The 22,615-nt window shown below is 31.2% G+C and overlaps 1 protein-coding gene across 2 annotated transcripts in view; it reads right to left on the reverse strand.

The window, feature by feature from the left end:
* The window catches only part of LOC145255794 (branched-chain-amino-acid aminotransferase, cytosolic-like), a 1,034,811-nt gene that overhangs the window by 764,641 nt on the left and 247,555 nt on the right, over positions 1 to 22,615 (reverse strand). The window lies entirely within an intron of this gene.

Genomic DNA, 22,615 nt, shown 5'->3' on the forward strand with positions numbered 1-22,615 from the left:
AATATTATTGTAGTCCTTTTGTTAAAACTGTAAAAGTATTTATCTAAGTAATCTGGTTAATGTAGTGTCAGAATATATCTGGTTATTACGGTTTATCTCAAATATCCTTATAGGAGTGTGTAACATATTTTCAGTGTATGGATGCCTGATGCAAACAGAAACCCCATGATATCATTATGCCATCTTTAAATAGAACAGATACTACCCTTGGATCCTAGCCAGAAGACCAAGAAGGCATATTTTAGTATCATGTACGGCCCAAAACGATATTATTTTTTTTTAATTAATTTTTTTTTTTTTTTTTTGTACATTGCGTCTTTGGTGATCGGGATATCCTATTTATTAAAAAGGAGGATAGCAGATGACAACATACTACGAACATTAAATTAGCATATCTATATATGAATTTAATTTGATTGAAAACCATGGATGTTGTCGAAGAGGGTAATACGTGATTTTACACTTTTCGTCCAACCATAAATTAAAACAAGATAGGATTTAGCAAATTTTGAAAATGAAGCTCTGACTTTCTACACAACAAAGATGGGCTCATTGAAACAATATGTGGGATCCTTCTTCTATTGTGATCTTAAACTGTTTGAATAATGCATTCAAACAAAATATATGTATAGGAACACACTAGGGGACAAAAGAACATTAAGAATACGACAGAGAACAATGTAGGCACCTTCAGAATAAATTTTACCAATAATATACATGGAGAGAACTTGAGTGCCTACTAGACACTGTCTTCGAGTGTCTAAGGTCTCTTTATACATGGGTTTGTTAGGACAAACTCGCATGAGGATACTTCTACCTACAATAAACCCTTTATATTCAAATAACATAGTATTTGAAGCTTAATTAAAATCCTCTCAATACAGCTTCCCCAACTGGCTTCTTGTAATGACACTACGCCGGATACTCCATCAAACTAAATGAATTTGTGTCCTGGAATCCAGTAAGATCAAGACAGCAAAAGAGAGATATACTATAACGTAGTTAACTGGTCAATAAATGAGAGGAAAATTAATATTGCTAACATTTACCAACTCAACGTTTGAGAGATAAAAGAAAACTATAATGCAATTTCCAAATATTCATACATCTCATACAAAGATTATGTGCTAGCCACAGGAAAGGGCCTCTTGATTTTTTAGAATTTTAACTTTAGTAAAATGAAACAAAGATTTGGTTTGGCTGTTTTTGTTTTACGGCATATCAACCCTTTTCAGGTTATTTAATGCCAAATTCAGTTATTTTGAAGAACAATTTTTTAATAGAATATATATATTTTTTTTCAAGTCGGTTTCTATTTAACCCATAATTGGGACAATAACAGGTACCGCCACTCCGGGTCAGAGTGGACCTGGGAGCAATGGCAATTAAGGGGTGGCTCCACACTCTGCAAAGCCAACAAACTGGGGCCTCACCATCGGATATAGTTTAAGGTCATATTCAGGACCAGATGAAACAAAGACTGAATATATATATATATATATATGTGTGTGTGTGTGTGTGTGTTTGTGTTCACTTATACAAACAAACGGCTACATATGTGCATACATATTTCTATAATTCCCCATTACAGAGAAATCACATCATCAGACCAAGGATATCACTTGAAAAATATGCTCAAGATACAAGACTTTTATACCAAATATTCATTTCAGAATGACTACCAGAATTAGGAGGAGTGGGGGTTAAAAAGATTTGTGAGATTATATTTTACGAGAAAATACAAGGTAATAATGGCCACTTTATATAGATACACGGGAGTAGCAAACTATTTTCTTATAATATATATGTTCACTGCTTGGGGGAAAGAATTCCAGCAATGTGCTCGATTATAAACTAAAAATATTTTTCAATATAAGAGCTTAATATTTATTTTCAGACAGAAGATCAGAAAAACATTGGTACTGTTGTTTTCAAGCCTAACATAAAGTTAATGTTAAATAATGTTAGGCCCTCATCATATCGCTGACGAGAGCCTAACATTATTTACCATAAACTGGTCCTTCTTACATTAGGCTTGAAACCAATGGAATCAGTGGTTTTCTGACCTTCTATACAGTTTTAAGTAAAAAAAAATAAATACATGTATTAATATATATTTATATATATATTTGTTCACTGTTTTGGGGAAAGAATTCCAGCAAAGTGCTCGATTATAAGGAAAAAGATTTTCCATATAAGAACTTAATAATTATTTATTTAAAACTGTACAGAAGGTCAGAAAAACATTGGTACCGTCGGTTTCAAGCCTAACATAAGGGGGACCAGTTAATGGTAAATAATGTTAGACTCTCATCATTTGGCTGTCGAGAGCTTCACATTATTTACCATTAGCTAGTCTCCCTTATGTTGGGCTTGAAACCAACGGCACCAATGATTTTCTGACTTTCTGTACAGTTTTATGTAACTTTATTTATTAGAAAATGTAAGATATATATATATATATATATATATATATATATATATATATATATATATATATATATATATATCCTAAATAATGTGTGGGTGGATATATCTTTGTCTATTTGCCCAAGTGTATACATAGTGCAAAGGCTATAAAATCACCATCTGTCACTGTATTCTCAGAGTCTGTAACAATGCATACGAGTGCTTGAGCGTATGTGGAACTCTCCGTGTCTTGCCCTTCAAGGATATTGCATTTCTCAACGACTTCAATTGAAAATATGTTTGTACAACAGAGTGTCAGATTCTTGTGTACGAGTTACTCATAATTAGCACCACCTGCTAAACCGTTCCTTTGTTTACGTTCATCTCATTAATATCCACACAGTGTCGTCACTATTTGCGACGAGCAACCCTTCTGGAAACGCCGCTGCAGAAAACAGACAAGAGGGTGTCGGTGACGTGGCAGGCTTCCAGTAAGGGATCAGGAGAGAAGTCTATTCATCAGCACTCATTGAGGAGGTGGACCGTAATCAGCCGCCCACCCATCTGTACAAACATGTGCAAATAGGCAGAACATACTATAGTGACTATATGTATGTGTGTGTGTGTGTATGTGTGTGTGTGTGTGTGTGTAGTTATGTAAGCAGTTCTCATTTAAACACAACTTGTAGGGAAAATACACACGCCAAATCATACCCTAAGACAATTCAACAATTATATTATTGTATCATCAAGCAAGATACATTGGTCTTGACAGCAAAAAAAAAAAAAAAAATGTATCATTTTAACAGTAATGCATGTTAACTGAATCGATTATTTAATTTTACAAAGATATTCAAATATGTATTGAGATTTAAATTGAATATCTTAAAAAAGAAAACATTTTATACTTTATTACTGAAATATGTTTAATGTAGACGGATAGATATAGTAAGTGACAGAGAGAAGTAGTGGTGATGGGACGATTCCAATATTATTCCCGATTCTGATTCTTTACAAATCTCTAAATATTTCAACTATAGAGTTCTTCTTTTTCTCCCCGATTACCGTAAAAACACACATTAAATGTGCATATATTTTCTTCAACGTAAAAACAAAATTTTGGGGGATTGCTTGTAGATTTTAGCTTTAAAATCAATAAGTATTTATTATTTTATTATTACTACCAGAAAATTTTGTTTTGAAAACAAAATCAAATAAAAAAAAGATAATTAAAGGAATCGCTTTAGGCATCGGAAAATTTTTCTGATGCCGATAGCTAAAAAAATTCCAATTTTTCTGATTCCTGATTTCTATTAATCATCCCAATATCAATAAGTAGTAACACTAAATATCTAAAAGAAGAATAGATCTAAGGTCATAGAATTTTCCACATAGACCTGTAGCGCAACGGATAAAGTGCTAAGTGATAATCAGTACTAAGTCACAGTCTTATTTAAGTTGAAGATTCAATCTTACAGGGATGCTCAGAATATATTGAAGAATTATATACAACTTTTATACCTGGTCATGGCTGACAAGAACACTTACTAGCATGGGTGCCTGGCGTTGTGCAGGTGTGTGTAGGTGGTGTAGTAAGGAACCCCGTGGAGGAAAATAAAAAAAGTGGTAGTAGCGGGGGGGGGGGTCAAAACAACAGTAGGTAGTTTGGGTGGAGAGGTGTTAAAAAAAAGTGATAGTAGGCAAGTAGGCTCGAACCCATAACGCAAAGGAGGAAAAAAAAACCCTAACATCTTAGCTTATGTCTCCATCGTTGAGAGTGTTGAAATTAACGGAGACGATGACTTGCGAAAATGTCAGCAAAAAAAAGCGAACCCTCCTTGTAAAAAAATGACCGAGTTGAGGGTGAAGGAATGAATGTTTTGGGCCAATTTTTCGATATTTGTCATCTGAAGGATCAAGCTTGAAAGCAAAACTGATCTCATGAGGATCCGTCGCATGTGTCGAAAGTTTTTGGCAGACATACAAACGCAAACAGATTTTTTTCTTTTAGATGAATTAAATAAATGTTTCAGTTGAAAATTTCATAACTGACAAAGCACATCTGGAAAATATTTGAGGTTAAATTGACCGAAGTTGTAAAAAAAAAAAACACATTCAAAATCAGAATAATAGTCTGAATAACCTAATTAATACACTTTATTATTGAAGTTTTAACAATATAAGTTTTTTTTTTTTCTCGGATAGTATTGTCGGGTTCATTTCTTTTACAGTGGAGATTAATTTTGAAATCAGCATCAGATTATTGACTGAATTTCAATGATCTTGTCCAAATTCATGTCTCTATATTTTATATGTTTGATTCAAATGAGATGAGACGCTACTCTGGAACAGATCGAGATGGTTTAGTCACATCCAACGTATGGCAGTCAACAAGTGGACAAGAAGAATCATTAACTTTGATGTTCCTGGAGCATGTCAAAGAGGTCGACGTAGGAAGAGGTAGTGTGATTACATCAAGTAGGATCTAAAACATCATGGATTAACAGAATCATTGGCAATGGATTGAATCAAGTGGTGTACAGTCTTTTCATTACCTGATTATTAATCACTCGACATTTAAGTACATGGTTGTTTTATCGTGTGGACATTTAATCACTTTCGGAAAGCACTTGAAGGGTATTATCTTTTTTCACCACATTTTATTTGTCTATTTTTTGGAATCCTTTAAGATAATTCTTCATAATCTGTTTATCCATTTTTACAAACTATTGTTCTCATCTTTATTTTTTAATTATTTTACAAAAGAAAAAAGTACAAGCAATAAATGAGAAATTTAATTTTTTTATATACATTTTTTTCAATAAACTAAAAAATGTTTTTGTTTTTCAATGAACTAAAAAACGATATATTTTGTATAAAAACAGAAAATGAAACTATTTGCAGAAGTTTGTTTACATTTTTAAATGAAAAATAAATTAAAATAAATGTTATGTTTATTGTTTATTTGTTAAAAAGTTTAAAATGTGGCTGATATTTACTTTAAGCGAACAGATAGCCTCTCCTCTAACTCTCGCAGGATTGCCAGGATGTGGGAGTGACAGTCTTACTCTATAGTTTAATCTCTCGTAAAAATAACCCCAAAATTGTCAAAGGGGCTAAAAATTTAAGGCAAAACATAATCACATAAATAACATTATTACATAAATCAATTTTATTTCTTCCTTGGGAGGTGATTAATTGTCTCGGTATGTAGTGATTAAGTGTCCAAGTGATTAAACCCCATGTGATTAAATACACATGATCTGTAGTCGGGTGATTAAATGTCAGGTGATGAAATGTCGATAAACCCAATATCAAGTGGAGAGAAACCATTTGACTAAGTCAATGACCCAAATGTCCAATTTTCAAACTCAGGGAATAAGCGACGATAAACGTGCAGTGGTAGTAGTAGTAGTAGTAGTAGTAGTAGTAGTAGTAGTAGTAGTAGTAGTATTCAAAGTTTGTTTTACTACTTTTAATATTGAATATCTCAATTGTGCTTTGAGAATCATGCAAAAAAGTATCGCTATTTGTTTAAAGCAAGATATTTTGCCTTTATTTAAAACTCGAATATTTAAATACTAAAAACGTTCATTTTTCTTCCTCATATTTCAAACTATTAAAAAGACAAGCAAAAGACATTTATTAAAACAAATATTTGATATGTATAAAGAATGTAAAAAATGAAATTATTTCAATAAGTCCCTATGTACTCGCCTTTATACGAGTGCAAGTTGTTTTTTTTGTTTTTGTTTTTTTTGTTTTAATTCTTTTACATCAAGACTTATATGCTGCAGGATAACGTCATGATAAACATGGTATTGCCTCAAATGACAGCCAGGAAGATGTGTTGGGAGATGCACTTTCTCATGGTTTATTTCTACAAGTATCCATCATTCCTTTAGCAACTAATTATTGTTTTCAAAATATAACTTTATACAAATCATACTTATTGTCTTGGCATGTTAATACACTGTTAAAGAATAAATTGTTCCTTACTAAAACATAGAAAATATGCTGTATTAAAAAGACAAACGTTCATACATTTTGCTGAAGTTATCAGCAATTAAAAGGTTTATCAAAAACAGCATCCGTTTTCGTATTATTTGGATTCTTCAGACTATTGTTCTCATCTTAATTGTAATTGTCATGTTTCGGTCCATGTAACCTCTGACCGTCTTCAGATACATATTGTCGAACTTGGGAATCTTTCTGTTGAACTCGGGAATCTTTCCAGAGTTTGACAGAGAAATTTCAAAGTTTAACAGAAAGATGCTCAAGTTTGATAGAGACGCCCAAGTTTGAAAGAAAGATTCTGGAATTTGAGAGAAAGAGTCCCGAATTTGACAGAAAGAATCTCGAGTCTGAGAGAAATATTCAAGAGTTTGAGAGAAATATTCCAGAGTTTGACAAAAAGATACCAGAGTTCAGCAGAGTGATTCCAGAGTTCGACAGAGAGGTTCCAAAGCTCAACAGTGAGATGCCCAAATTTGACGGAGATGCTAAAGTTTGGCATAAAGATTCCCGAGTTTGATAGAGATTACAGTGTGACAGAAAGATTCCCGAGTTTGATAGAGATTACAGTTTGACAGAAAGATTCCCGAGTTTGATAGAGATTACAGTTTGACAGAAAGATTCCAGAGTTTGATAGAAAGGTTCCTGAGTTTGACAAAATACACCTTAAGAAAGTCAGAAACTACATTCACCGAAACATTGAGCAACTAGCATTCAAGTAGTCTACAAATAATACGGATAAACAAATCATCTAAAAAGTTAGGAACACCAAACATTTTATTTAAATTTTGTTTCTCATGAAACAATTTTTGTTAGTAATAAATTTAAAATCCAAATGTTTTTGTAGCCATACAAAATCATATCATTGCCGACTTTGTAGTTAGACATCTTTAAGGTTGGGTAAAAGGAGATAAGAGGGAGGCTAATATGTGTGTGTGTGCGTGTGTGAATTACACTGAAGTCTGTTTTATAGAATATTTTGGCATACTCTCATTCCTTATTTCATCGTACCTGCCTATACCTAATGTGTTATAGCAAGTCACATATCTGACTTCCACTAAACACAACCACCTTATTCTGGCACAAAACCATTACACAATTTACACTAAATCCAGTACTTTTTAAGGACTATCCTTAAAGGTGTTATCTGATCTGGAGATAGATGATCATCGCTATCTGATGGCCATAAATTTTGCATTAAATTTATATGTAAAAGCAATCTCCTACTAATTTTTAAATGTTTTCTTTACTGTTTTATTTCTTTTTCCCAACAACTTTTTCATGCTAGTTACATTTAATCGCCTAAAAAAGTAGAATACCATTTTTTGGGGTGGCGGATAATAGTACACAAAAAAATGAATGCACAAAGAAAAATCTCATTTAATGATTTTCTACTTGTATTTTATTACATCTGATATCCCATAATATCAATATTATCGTTTATTTATTTACTGTTACCATTTTATAACAATCTTTTTTTTTTTTGAATTTCAACATTTTCTTTAAACTTTCTAACTTAATGCCATTTTATTTTTTTAAATCTGAAAACCTTGTTGAAGATGCCTGAAGCAGAAAACAAAATTAAAGTTAATGACTGTGAAACAGAAAATGATATGCTTCATGGCCATGCTCAAATGATTATTTCAATTTGTGTATTTCTTTTCGTTTTGTGTGGCTTTTTTTTTTTCTTTTTTCTTTTTTGACACTATGAGAGACAATGCTTGAGAAGGCAATACAAATGTGGGGATTGAAAAACTGAATGACACAATGAAACCTTCAGCCTCAAAGCATCAATAAACAAACACATAAACGTGCTTGCAAAATCCAAGGATTGGCTTCCAGTTAACATCAATAGAAGATTGTTTAATCTCTCTCTCTCTCTCTCTCTCTCTCTCTCTCTCTCTCTCTCTCTCTCTCTCTCTCTCCTCCCCTTTCCCCCCAGAAGTGGCCGGATAATATTGTGAAGTATCCATCGACAATGACACACAAAAATATTTGTAGAAATAAATTAAAAAAAAAAAAAAAAAAAAAAAAAAAAAAAAAAAAAGAACGTGTTGAGTAAAAATAAAAATAAAGGAAGAAGAATCTCTTATAAAAGACAGGGAAAATAAAATATTGAAAGAAAAACGCAAACAAACAAAAAATAAAAATAAAAACACAAACAAAAAAGAAAAGCTTGTGTGTATCTTTATGAAGAGATCCAGAAGCGATATTTTTGAGGGGGAGAGGACAATCAGAAAGTGACCTTGGGCTTAACATGTAATTATAAGGTTAAGCACAAAAAAAAAAAAGTTCAAATAATAACAAACAAATGGTTCGTTTTTATTTGCTTAAAAGAAAATGGAAGATTATTTCTTGCTTTATATTGACTCTTAGTTCTGCATCTTCCGTATATTTTCACTATTACATCATTTTTTGATTGCTTTTCTTTTTATTCAAGTTTCTTTGATTAGATTTTATGGCATTTTTTATCTTTTTAAAGATTTTCTTTGTAACATTTCAGTTTCTCGTATTTTAAACTAGCCAGTGTGCTGGCGTTGCCCGGGTGTTTAGAGGTGTGTGTCGAAAAAACAAAAGTGGTAGTAAGAAGGCAGGCAGGCAAGCTCGAACCCGTACCTCAAAGGAGGAAAAGAACACACAAAAAAAAGAATGACGTCTTTGCTGTTGCGTCCATTGCCAAACTGGAAATGACGTAGGTTTAAATTAAGGCTAGTCAATCAAAAAGAGGGGATGACTTTCGAAAATATTGGCCCAAAAAAAAGCGACCCCTCCCTGTAGAAAAGTTCCTAGTTGAGGGTGAAAGAATTAACATTTTTGGCCAATTTTTCGATATTTGTCGTCTGAAGGGTCGAGCTTCAAAATGATACCGATCTCGTAAAAATCCGTTGCCTCTGTCGAAAGTTTTAGGCAAACATACAAGCATACAAACAAACATACATACATCTAAACAGACAGGTGAGATATTATAGATGTTACATTATTTTATCTTACATTTTACTTTTTTCTATGAATTTTAATAGATTTTAAAGGTTTTAGATTTAAAAAAAATTAGTTTTAAACCCATTAATATTTATACTATATTTGTTTGGCTTTTTTACTGTTACCTACTTATTATATCCATCTATCTTCCATATCTATATATCTATAAAAACAGAGATGTATGTGCCACAGACGATTTCTGATTGGTTAATCCAATAATCACATCTCCTAAAAAACTATGGTTCCTACGCTCTTAACTTTACCATAAAATATTATGGTCTTATTTATTGTCCATCTTGGAAGGGTTTAATTTTTTTCTAACTTGCCATTTACAAATTACAAAAATACGAAACTTACACCAGACATCACAATCCAACCTCCGACACAACGTCCGCCATTCTGGCGCTAGCCGCACACACGTACACACAACACGAAAACAAACGCTGGACAGATTATTAGTACTACTACTACTACCCAGCACACACGCACACACACTCTTTAAAACATGTTCTTTTGAAGAGACGATTTTTTTAAGCTGTTGACACACATGTTTTAAAAATCTAGCAAAAATTAATTTTCCTGAAATTTTTCAATATTTAAAAATAAATTATGCCGGCTGATAAAATTTTAAAACTTTTTTTTAAAGCTAGAAAGATAAAATTTAAAAATACTTATATATATATATATATATATATATATATATATATATGAAACTAAACTAAAAAAAAAAAAAAAAAAAAACGCGCGTTCACTCGTGGTCTTTTCATTTCGGGTTTGTATTACTGTACACATAGATTCGAAAAAGTTGTCAAAAAACAAATATATAACAAATAAATGTTATCAAAGGCAAGATAAGTTACTTTTCTACCAAACTGGATATATTTTTCGTGTTTTTATTCAATGTAACATATTTATTCAGCTCGAAAAACGGGTTTGTATTACTGTATACATAGATTCGAAAAAGTTGTCAAAAACAAATATATAACAAATAAATGTTATCAAAGGCAAGATAAGTTACTTTTCTACCATATTGGATATATTTTTCGTGTTTTTATTCAATGTAACATGTTTATTCAGCTCGAAAAACCATACAGTGTTTACCGATGTATTGGAAAATTCAAGATGGCGCCTCACTCCCTCTTTAACACGGTAAGTATGGGAAAAGGTGTCATAAATGAAAAACTAGAAAGAATACTATTAAAAACCCGCCGAATATATGACAAGCTATGTCACGGTAACATATATTGAGCGAGTTTTTAACAGTATTTTATCCAGTTTTTTATTTATAACACCTTTTCCCAAACTTACCGTGTTAAAGAGGGAGTTAGACGCCATCTTGAATTTTCCAATACATCGGTAAACACTGTATGGTTTTCGAGCTGAATAAACATGTTACATTGAATAAAAATACGAAAAATATATCCAGTTTGGTAGAAAAGTAACTTATCTTGCCTTTGATAACATTTATTTGTTATATATTTGTTTTTTGACAACTTTTTCGAATCTATGTGTACAGTAATACAAACCCAAACATTCATTTTGATTTAAAAAAAATTCATTTTGATTAAAAAAAATAGTTTAATTTTAATATTTGTTTATTGTCTTAACTCATATCAAATGTTTTGCTTGTGTTCTGCTTCAAATATTCATAATCTTACATGCATAATTTTCATTTAATTATATTAAATAAACTTCAAGTTTACTACAAATCAAATCGTGTTCCTTCACTTTTTTAAGATGTAATTTATAAGTAATTAAAGAACGCATTCTAATCTTTAAAATCTATAATACAACGAAATATTCAATTGCTTATAATACTTAAACAAACAACTTGTGTTTTTTTAATTATTTTTTTATTATTAATATTAGATGAGTTTCAGTATAAATCATCGTGTTCTTTCTTTATTTATTTATTTTAATCCAATTTTGAAGTTTTGTAACGCTGTTTGTAAAAATTACTGTTCATTATTGACAGTCTAAGAGTTCCACATATCTTGCTTGTTGGGACCTCGGCGATGACGTCATTTTTTCAGCTGGCCGGCCATCTTTATAACGAAGGCCACGCCACCATCCCCCACCAAAAGGGGAAGCCTGGCATTTTCTCACCCGAAAGGGGGGAGCTTGGCAGTTTCTCCCCCAAAGGAGAGAGCCGGTGTCCCCCCCAAGGGTGGGGGGGGGGGCGAAGAGGCCAGGAGGAGGTGACTTTTTTCTTTGGGGGGGGGGGGGGGAGAAGCCTCCAGGCACCCTCCTCCCTGAAGGTGGGGTTGGGGATTATCTCTCCCTGAAGGGGGGAGGCCGGCACCAAGCATGTAAATCCAGAGGGGTGACTTTTTTGTTACCCCTCGGAGTGGGAAGGGGGCCGATCACCCAGGCAACGCCGGGTAACCCCTGCTAGTATAATTATAAAACTCTGTGAACCGTCCGCCCTTGCTTTAATCTTGTCCACCAAAAACATGGTGATATATGATGGGAAGAATGGAAATAGCATTTCGACGAATTAGAGAGATTAAAAAAAAAAAAAAAAAAGAAGAACTAAGCTATGCGTTCATCAACGTTTCGTCTTTATTGCGAGACTTCTTCTGGACGAATGAAATCAAAACAAAACACCAGTACAAATATTTACAAATATATTTTTGATGTAATGAAATGTATAACCTTGTTCCATTTCATAAACGAGAAAAATCGTTGCAAATTCAAAAAATAGGGGAGGGGCCATAGCGTTGTGAAAGAGAGTAAGATTTTTTTTATAACGTCATATATAGCCGTTAATATATTTAAAAAGATATGATGCAATTCATATTATTTTTGGAACAAATATGTCCATTATAATTCAAATATGGATGCGTAACTAAAACGAAATGAGCGTATTTTTGTTATGTAATTTATTGACTGATTATATGTATTAATCATTATAGGAGGTGTTTTCTATGGTGTGAGAGAGAGTTAACCTATGTCTTAGAATTAAATAGTTTTCTTTAAATAGGAGTTTACTTATTAATGGTATATATATATATATATATATATATATATATAGTCATCCACATACAGTACTGTTTCGCTGTTTCACAGCTCATCAGTGCAGCTAGACAGGCAACTACCTCAAGCCAACCCGACCCGACCGCCCGTACGACAGTCAAGGCTCCTAACGATTACGCTAATCAGCGGCTGCTGTGTGAGTCGTGAATTAACAATGTTTTGACATCGTTCAAAATACCTAAGCTTGATTTGTTTACACAAAGAGCATCGCTTTATACGCTAATGGTAATTCGTGTATCACTTCTCAATATGCTCAACTGAAGATAAGGAGCATTATAGTCATCGACATATAGTACTGTTTCGCTGTTTCACAGCTCATCAGTGCGGCTAGACAGGCAACTACCTCAAGCCAGGATTGAACCCCGACCGCCTGTATTACCCTTTTATATATATTTTTTATATTTACCTCTGTATTTCTTATCTGCTCTTTCCTCTATCTTCTCCCTATTTTTTTTATACCTTTTTCTTTTTTTCTGTCCGTCTCTTTATCTCTTCTTTTCTTTCTTTTTTAATTTATCAATTTTGGTTTTGTTTCAATTCTAGCTGATGGCACTCGAATCATATTTCTTTTACTTTTGAAATCATGACTATATATTGGGTACAATATAATATGAAATAATCGATAGAGAATTGACTCTATAATAATGAATACGAAATCTGCAGAAATCATTTTATTTTACGACCGGGCAACACGCAGCACACGTAGCATGTTTCACTTGTTTCAAGTAAACTTTTTGTAATTAGTTGCCATATTTATTTTCCTTTTCATCTTATTATTATTTCATTGTTTCAAACATTATAATTATAATTCATCTTCATCCGTTCAAATAGGTTATTGTGATGAAGTGGATAATGACGTGGACTGACAACATTGACGTACTAAGTACGAATCCAGTCAGTCTTTAGCATCATTTTCGCTCATGGATGTTGGCAACCTTCACATAATCCTCCTGTAAGTATCTGAATCTGGATGGATTTGCAAAAAGAGTTCGTTAGTTAGTTTTTTCTCTTTATTCTTTATACACTATTACAATTTAAAAACCTCTTTGAAAAAAAAATCCCACAATTCTGCCCTCTTCCGTTCTGTTTATTTTAATTTTCTTTTCATTTATCTTAAACTTTTTAACTATTCCAATCTATGTTTTTATTTATTTTTTTAAATTCCATCCCTTTTTTTTTTCCATTTTACTTCTGCCCATAGCATTTTTTTCAACCATCAATTTTCTTCGTAAAATCAATAAAAAAAAAAAAAATACATAAACGAACACAAAAACACACACAAAAAAAATCTTTAAATTCTCATCTGTTTCAATAGAAACATTACTAGAGGTGGCCATTTTGAGAGATATTGTTGAGAATTTCATTCAGATATTTGCACCGAAATAAACACAAACAGTTTCTTCTACAAAATCTCTTCTTTATTAATCAACGAAAAGAATCATTAACTTTTCTCATTTAATTTCTAGTAAATCCTTCGCTAGAAAATTTGAAAAAAAAAAGAAAAGACAAAGAAAAGATTCCTCCTTTCTTCAACATATTATTTCTTCTTTCAAATCAACACGATTTTTTTTTTTTTATTAAAAAAAAAAAAAAAAAAAAATTGGTCATCTATTTTCTTTATAAAAAAATTTACTTCCATATTTTTTAAAGCTTATTTTTCTGTGAATTCTTCCTTCTGGCTTTTCTATTTGCATCCAAGATTATTTTTGTTTCCTGCCTTAAAAAAACTGTCCACTTGTATTCCTTTTTCAAAACTGTTGATCTATCCTAAAAATTGCATAAAAACAGAGAGACAAGCAAACAAAATAAAATATTCATTACATGTTTAAAATTACATGTTGCTTCGTCCATTTATACTTTTTTAACTACGACAAAAAAAACAAAACAAAAAACAAAAACTGAATCCAAAATGAAAACTTCACTGGTATCTTTGGATTATTCGTGCTTTAAATCTCATTTTAGTTGTTATATTTACAACATTTCAGATATAATCTTTCTCCAAATCCAGCTTGTCAAACTTGGATACTTATATGAAATTTCCGAACGGGAGAGGGGGGGGGGGTAGATAATTCTCACACTATCAGCTATGCCAGAGTAGAAGTGCTCATGTTTTTTAATGTTATTTTTACTTCCATCCCCACGAGAGCAGAGTTTTAAAAAATCCAGCTCCACACAAAGCGGCACTCTGTGTTGAGACAAAAATTACAATTGCCTCAGTTTAGAACAGACTAAGTGCAGAATCAGAATAGATGCTACACTTTGAAATATTTAAAATGAAAAAAAAAAAATTTTTAATTGCACAAATTGAACAAATTAGGCACAAGGCTAATCAAAATATAATGGGCGTTGTTGGTCATTCTTGGTCATAAATACTTAAAATTGTTTATCCTACTTTTAACTAGAAATATCTCAGTCACCACAATACCACATTCGCTCCAGGGGCTGTCCTACTTAATTAAACCGAGATTTGAAAAAGATATTACACTTGATATAAATAAAAAGGGTCATGTTATTCATAGTTATTATCCACTGTAGTAAAAATTGAACTTTCAACCATCAAAAGACTATCCTGATCATAATTCAACGCTTCTATCTATTATGTCATGTGTCCATTTGAACAATTCTCGTTTGAATTTGGACATCCTTAAGCTTAATCTGGTCTAGTTGTGCGTAATTACTACTAATCATATATGTTTGTTTGTTTAACTATTATTCATATTACATTTTTCTCCCCCCCCTTTTTTTTTTACTGTTAATTCACCTCAAAGAAGACACAGTAAAGGACTATTATTTGGGACCAGATTTGCAGGGAGTTGGGCAGCAAGATGTCTATTCATATTACACTTGAACTTCTGCATGTCAGTACAATCAGGGAAGCAAAGGCCCGGGAGAGAATTCCAAAGTCTAGTAGTTTGAGGGAAAAAATTATTTGAGTAGAAGGCTTTACAGCATCTAGAGATCTGTACAGTATGGGGGGGGAGATTTTGCTGATTGTCGAGGGTATTTACAGTGAGGGGGTACTAGTGCTTTGAGTTCATCAGAGCACTTTCCATTAAAATACCTGTAAAGCAGGCAGAGGGATGCCACATTTCAGTGATGGGATAGAGGTTGGAGTTTGACAGACAGTGTGCCATCTATTAAGTTGTCGACTCTTTTTCTGAACCTGGTCTAGTAGCAGATGCACCAGCTCAGATGTGGCAACAATACTCTATGCATTGACGAATGGTGGCTTTGTAGAAATACAGGATACTCTCAGGTGCGAGTAACCTTCTAGCACGGTAGAGAGATAACATCTTCCTCGCAACAGCCTTGGCAAGTTCTAATCTATAAATTAAATCCCACCTGTCTGTTTAAATGCATGTATTATGCATATTTGTATGTCTGCCTAAAACTTTCGATAGAGGAAACGGATTTTCATGAGATCGGTATCGTTTTGAAGCTCGACCCTTTGGACAACAAATATAAAAAAATTAGCTAAAAATATTCATTCCTTCACCCTCAACTGGGCAGTTTTCTAGAGGGAGGATCGTTTTTTTCTTTTGCATCACCATTTTTGCAAGTCATCGTATCGGTTGCAATGACTTTATTTGATTTCAACATTTCGAACTTCCGGTCACGTCATGGAGTAGCGGTAAGACGTCAGTTTTTTTTTTCACTTTCTCTTCCGCCTTCATGTCACAGGTTAAAACCTGCCTGCCTACTACCACTTTTTTCTTCTTTTTGGCTCAATAAACACCTGGGCAACCAGGCTAGTCTATTTATAAAGGTTCTTAAGTTTGAAAAGATGGCCCTTAACAAAAACAGAGGGTTCATCGGCCAAAACATTATGAATAAAACAATCAAAATTAGAATAGTAAACGGAATATAAATTATCGATTTTCATCTCAAGAACTCTGAAACTCACCAACATAACTTAAAATCAAGCAAAATAACTGAATACTACTCACAGCAATGTTTATCTAAACATATAAAGATATCTTAGCAGATTTTCAAAGTCGAGCCTAAATTGGATTTAAACTGACAAATTAAATTTTGCTTTTGACTAGCCAATTTTCATTTGTTATTGTTGTTTCATGTTATTAGCGAAGTTGCTGCAATTGATATTACAAATTACTTTGTCCAGCCTAGACAATTGCTAATATGAAGTATTTTTAAATAATTGCTGAAAATAAAACTCATCAACGGATATAAATCGTTTTAAATTGAAGAATATGAGAGGAGTTGTCTACCTTAAGAATAAAACTGTGCAATCAAATAAAAATTAAAAACTAAAATGACTTCTTATTTTATTTTTTGGAATCCTTTGAGATGAGGCTTCATAATTTAAATATTTATTATTTATTTATTTATTTTTTTTTTTTTTTTGCAGACTGTTATCCTCATCTTGATAGTTGTTGGTAGTTAATCACCTGAAAAAGATTAGAGGATAAGTTGGCCGAAACATAGTGAAACAACAACAACTATCAAAATAAGGCTAACAGTCTACAAAAATTAGATAAATAAAATGACTTCACTAAATGGTTCCAACAATCAGAGAAGTAAAAAGCATTCAGGAGAGTTGGTGGGAAAGAGTTAAAAAAAAAAAAAAAAAGATGCACGCAATCGTATCTCAAAATACAGCGTGTCCAAAATGTCACTGAAGGGTTTAAAATCTTTATAATTTTACCAGTAATGATTATTTTTTTCTCTACTTCTATCTGATATTTTACAGATATTTTGGAAATTAATTATGGATAAGTATAGCATTGAACAACGTACACAAGTTTTGAAATTGTTTTACCAAAATCAGGAATCGTTTTGACTCAAAAAGCAACAACATTATCTCTTGCTATGGTAATCTCAAATGGCCCCCACGTTCCCCAGACTTGACTACCCCCCCCCCCGACTTTTTCTTAGACTCTTTTTTAAGAAATTCGTACATGTTAACAAACCATAAACCTTGCAAGAATTGAAGGAAACTACCAGGAACGAAATAAGAGAGATAAATTACAATTAAGATATTCTGCAATCTGTCATGAATAATGTTTTGGGAAAAGCACAAATATGCGAAGCTGAAAATGGGCAACATTTAAAAAACTTTATTTTTCATAAATAAAGATTGTTCGAATTTTGCATTTTTTTTTTCAATTTCCTAATGTCTTAGTCAGATTGTGTAAAAATTACAGAAAGATATCATCAAAAATAAAGAATCTATTAAAGTTTAAAACCCTTCGGTAACTTTTTGGACACCCTGTACTTTAAAATCAATTAAAACATAGTTAAAATAGAGTTTGCATGACTACAATTATGAGCTTAGTAAAATTTCCAAGGTTCTTATTAAGTTTTTTTCCCTCTGATTATAATGTACGAGGTGCGTTAAATAAGTTTCCAGACGTTTTTTTTATACAGTATATTATTGCTATACATCTTATGAGATGACTGAACAATTTTTTATGATTTCAGCTTCAAATAAACAGCTACAGCAGCTGCTATTATGAGACAATTGAGGAGATGAAAGAGAATGAGGGCCATTAACATGCTCACACAAGAGGACTTCCATGGGGCCCTCCAAGAGTTGTTGAAACTGTACAAGCGCATTGCAGCCGGAGGAGATTACTTTGAAGGAGAATAGAGTTTCATATGTGTTACTATCAATAAAAGTGTCCATTCGCAAAAGAATTTTGGAAACTCTATTGAAGGCACTTCGTAATTTTAAAAAAGTCAATTGCACAAAATTATGCCGATTCCCATAATTCAAATAAATTTGGATCCTTTTAGGACTTTCTAATGTGTGTTTGTGTCTTAACTTTATAAAGTCAGTATTCCCCCCCCCCCAAACACATAATTTCAATAATTTAAGCTGTATTTTCACACATTTTTTTTTACCATAATGGTATCTTTTGATTCTGGAGTTTAATTGTGACTTATATAAAGATGGCTCCTGCACTGCTGTCATGGAATAAAGTCTGAAGACACGGTCGAAAGTTGTTCTGTTGTATCGAATTGAAGAGGGAAATTCTGAAAAACATGCAAGACTGACTATTTTCTTTTCCTAAAGATAAGAAATCATTTTCCATTAGAACACATGCAATTAATAGAGACAATTTCATGCCAGGGAAATAGAGTAAAGTAAGAGGTATTTACATGTTTTTTTTTTTAAATTTATTTATTAAAATTTGAAATTTAAGAAAGTTAAAACGATTTTTGTCTTAGAATTATTTTTTTTCTTCTTTAAACTGTATATATTTTTAACATTTCAGGGCAATATATTTAAACCCTGTTTTAGTCGAAAAAAAGTCAAATCTTGTGGGTGTACAATGTGAAAAGGTTTGGTTCGGTTGTTTTTGTTTTTACGGCATATCAACTCTTTTTGAGTGACTTAATGCCGAATCCAGTTATTTTGGAAATAGTATTCATGTTGCATCCAGTTATTTTGTAGAAGATTTTTATTCTCCAACCTCTTTGAATCTTCAATCACTAATTTGTAGTGCTTGGTTTGGTTGTTTTACAGTGGATTTTAAAGTTTTTGTTCCCTGTCCTGCAGAACATGCATGAGTTTTGCAATGGGAGAGGGAAAAGGGTTACAGTATTAATGTTTGGTACATTTTAAGTTAGGAAACCAGTCAGAAATTGGGGGAGGTAGAAAAAAAGAAAGGGGAAATGGGAAGCAGGAAAAAGAGGAGAGGGTTGCTGTTGTTTCTGCAGAACATAATTAAATTTTGCAAAAGGAAGTAGAAAAACAAAAAGCATCAATGATAGGTGCATACGTCTCAGGAAGCCAATATCTTCAGACAACCTGATCTATTAGCACCAGACATGTGAAAAACACACATAAAACAAATATATATGTGTGTGTGTGTGTGTGCGTTATAATGGAATAATTCCAGGAGGAAATCCGGGTATGAGAGCTCAATGTGGTAAACAGAGCAATAACATAAAAATATAACATGGAAATTACATAATTGTCGATGCAATAATTTCATTATTATCTTATTAATGTTAATTCTAAACTTAATCCATGTTGTTTTATATAAAATGCTAATTTTACACAAATTTTAATTATTGATTTTTGGTCATTTTATTTTTGTTCAAAAAGTCGTTAGATAACAAGACTAAAAATATTTTAAGTAATTGACAGAATTTTTTAAATTTTTTTTTTTACTTTTTTCATGCAGCCTTTCATTTTTATGCCTGATATTATTATAATTATGACTAAAAAAATCACATTTGGTCATGGAATCATAAACAGAATCAAAGGTATTTTATTTTTTGAGGTATAATGAGGGCAAAGTAATAAGAACGCAATCAACTGAAGTTAAAACAAACAGCTTTAAGAAGCTAATATATTTTTTTTTTTAATCCACAGTTTGATAAAAAGAGCCGGACCAGAGAGAGAAAAAAGATGATTCCAGATTTAAGTGCAAATGAAATTATTTTGTGAAAATAAAAACGAATCTGAGTTAGTTTGGTTCGGTTTAATAAGCACAATTTTTTCAGTTAAACATTTCAATAAGTGCATTTTTAGTTCAAATATTAAAAAAAAAAAACATTTTCTTTTATTTTTCCAAAACTGCATTTTTGATTTAACTTAAAATTGTTAAGGTGACATTCCTTAACACAGCAGTGACGTAATTTTTTACAATCTTATTTCTTTTTGTTTTTTTTTTTTTGGTGAGTTTTAAACATCTTAATATAAAAATAGTAAAAATTATAAAATAATAGGAAACATTTTAAACAAGTAATAAATAACAAAAAAAAAATATAAAAAATCCATCATGCTTCATACAATTCAAAATATCTATTTGCTAACTTCATCATTTTTTTTTTGGGGGGGGGGCATTTTTCACATATGAAGGAATTATATCTAAAAGAGAGAATACTTTTTTAAAGTTTGAAAATTTAACCTGTAAAAAAAAAAACATGATTTTATGCTGACTGCAATCACATACAATTTTTCAATGACTTTTCACTTTTTAAATGAAAACCTCCTCAACTTTTTATGTAAAGAAAATCGAATGATTTTGATACAAAAAAAAAAAAAAATGCTGACAAAAGAGTTTCAAACGACAGCGAGTATAACATTGCTTTGCACTATGATGTCAGCAATAAGCATTTTGTTAACAACATTCGTATCAGAGGTGTCCACCATCTCATTGGTATCCATCACATTGATGGTATCCATCTAACATAACAAAAGTGACATCCATGTTGACTAAAATTTCAGTTAAATTTTAAAGAGAGTGAGAAATGGATAGAATGAGAGATAGAGAGAGGGGGGGAGATGGAAAGAGAGAGAGAAAAAAAAATCCATTTTGCATTCCATGTGAATGACAAGGAATTTCAAATTCAATTTTTTGACACTCTATATATCAGTTATATTTCATAACTTTATATATATTATATATATCAGTTATATTTTATAACTATATATATTATATATATATCAGTTATATTTTATAACTATATATATTATATATATATATCAGTTATATTTTATAACTTTATATATATTATATATATCAGTTATATTTTATAACTATATATATTATATATATATCAGTTATATTTTATAACTATATATATTATATATATATCAGTTATATTTCATAACTTTATATATATTATATATATCAGTTATATTTCATAACTTTATATATATTATATATATCAGTTATATTTAATAACTATATATATATATATATCAGTTATATTTTATAACTATATATATTATATATATATCAGTTATATTTTATAACTATATATATTATATATATATCAGTTATATTTCATAAGTTTATATATATTATATATATCAGTTATATTTTATAACTATATATATTATATATATATCAGTTATATTTTATAACTATATATATTATATATATATCAGTTATATTTTATAACTATATATATTATATATATATCAGTTATATTTTATAACTATATATATATTATATATATCAGTTATATTTTATAAATATATATATATTATATATATCAGTTATATTTTATAACTTTATATGTTATATATATCACTTATATTTCATAACTTTATATATATTATATATATATCAGCTACATTTTATAACTTTATATATATTATATATATATCAGCTACATTTTATAACTTTAATATATATATATATATATATATATATATATATATATATATATATATATATATAGTCTTAACTTTATATATATTATATATATTAGTCTTAGTGATATTTTATAGGTTTTACAACTTGCGCAAATAAATTACTTGCTCATTAAAATCTATTTATTATTCTAAACATGTATGTATGTTGTATGATTGGCTTAATGGATATCGTTTCAGACTATGAAATTGACTGTTGAGCAGAGTTTAAATCCTATTCGATGTATTGTTGTCATTTATGTATTAATGCTGTTTAAAAAAAGCTATGAACGACAATTTCCTCTCGGTAGTAAAATACTAAATAAATCGATCAGTTCAGAATCCATCAACCGGGTTTTTGTTTCTTCGATGGTAATGCCAACAGAGTTCAGGCCATTGTTAAGATAGCTTATTCCCTTTTGACTGAGGTATGTCTGATTCTGTGCAATTTTAGGTGGTTCACTCTTCAAGGATTTGTCTTTTCCCTCTAAGAAGGGGTTAGTTTATTGCTAATCGCCTGAGGCGCTCTTATTGGGGAATACCGCTCTGCCTTCCGAGGCAATTTGTTTTGCAGGCCAGAGTGCTCTTCCTCGAGGGTACTGCCTTTATAAATCCCACTTTCTGACCCTTGTGTCGCAACTTCATTCCGTGGGAGGGGAATAAATAACGTATATCGATCATATACAATATAGTAATATTTCCGTATTAAATACAACCCACAAAAAAAAAGTTGATTTGTTGTGAAACAAACAAAGAAAACGTAAACTTTTAGTCTTAGCTTAAGTAGCCGTCCGCAGGATGGAGCTTCGAAGTAAACATGGAGCACAGTCTTTAAATTATAGAGAAGTTTACATTTTTAAAGAATCTACCAAAAAACACTCATTTAACTTCTTTCTCCTAAATCATGTTATATATATATATATATATATATATACTCCTATAAATTCGTTTTTCTTTTGTGTGTATTGATATTTATGTTAAAAACCTTCTTTTCTATTTATTTAAAAAGAAAATACAATTTTCTTATATATGGCTTGTGGAATTGCATTCACTAGCAAAAGA

This window comes from Euprymna scolopes, chromosome 3, assembly GCF_053919585.1.
Source record: "Euprymna scolopes isolate OS-2025 chromosome 3, ASM5391958v1, whole genome shotgun sequence".
NCBI classification, from domain to species: Eukaryota; Metazoa; Mollusca; class Cephalopoda; order Sepiida; family Sepiolidae; genus Euprymna; species Euprymna scolopes.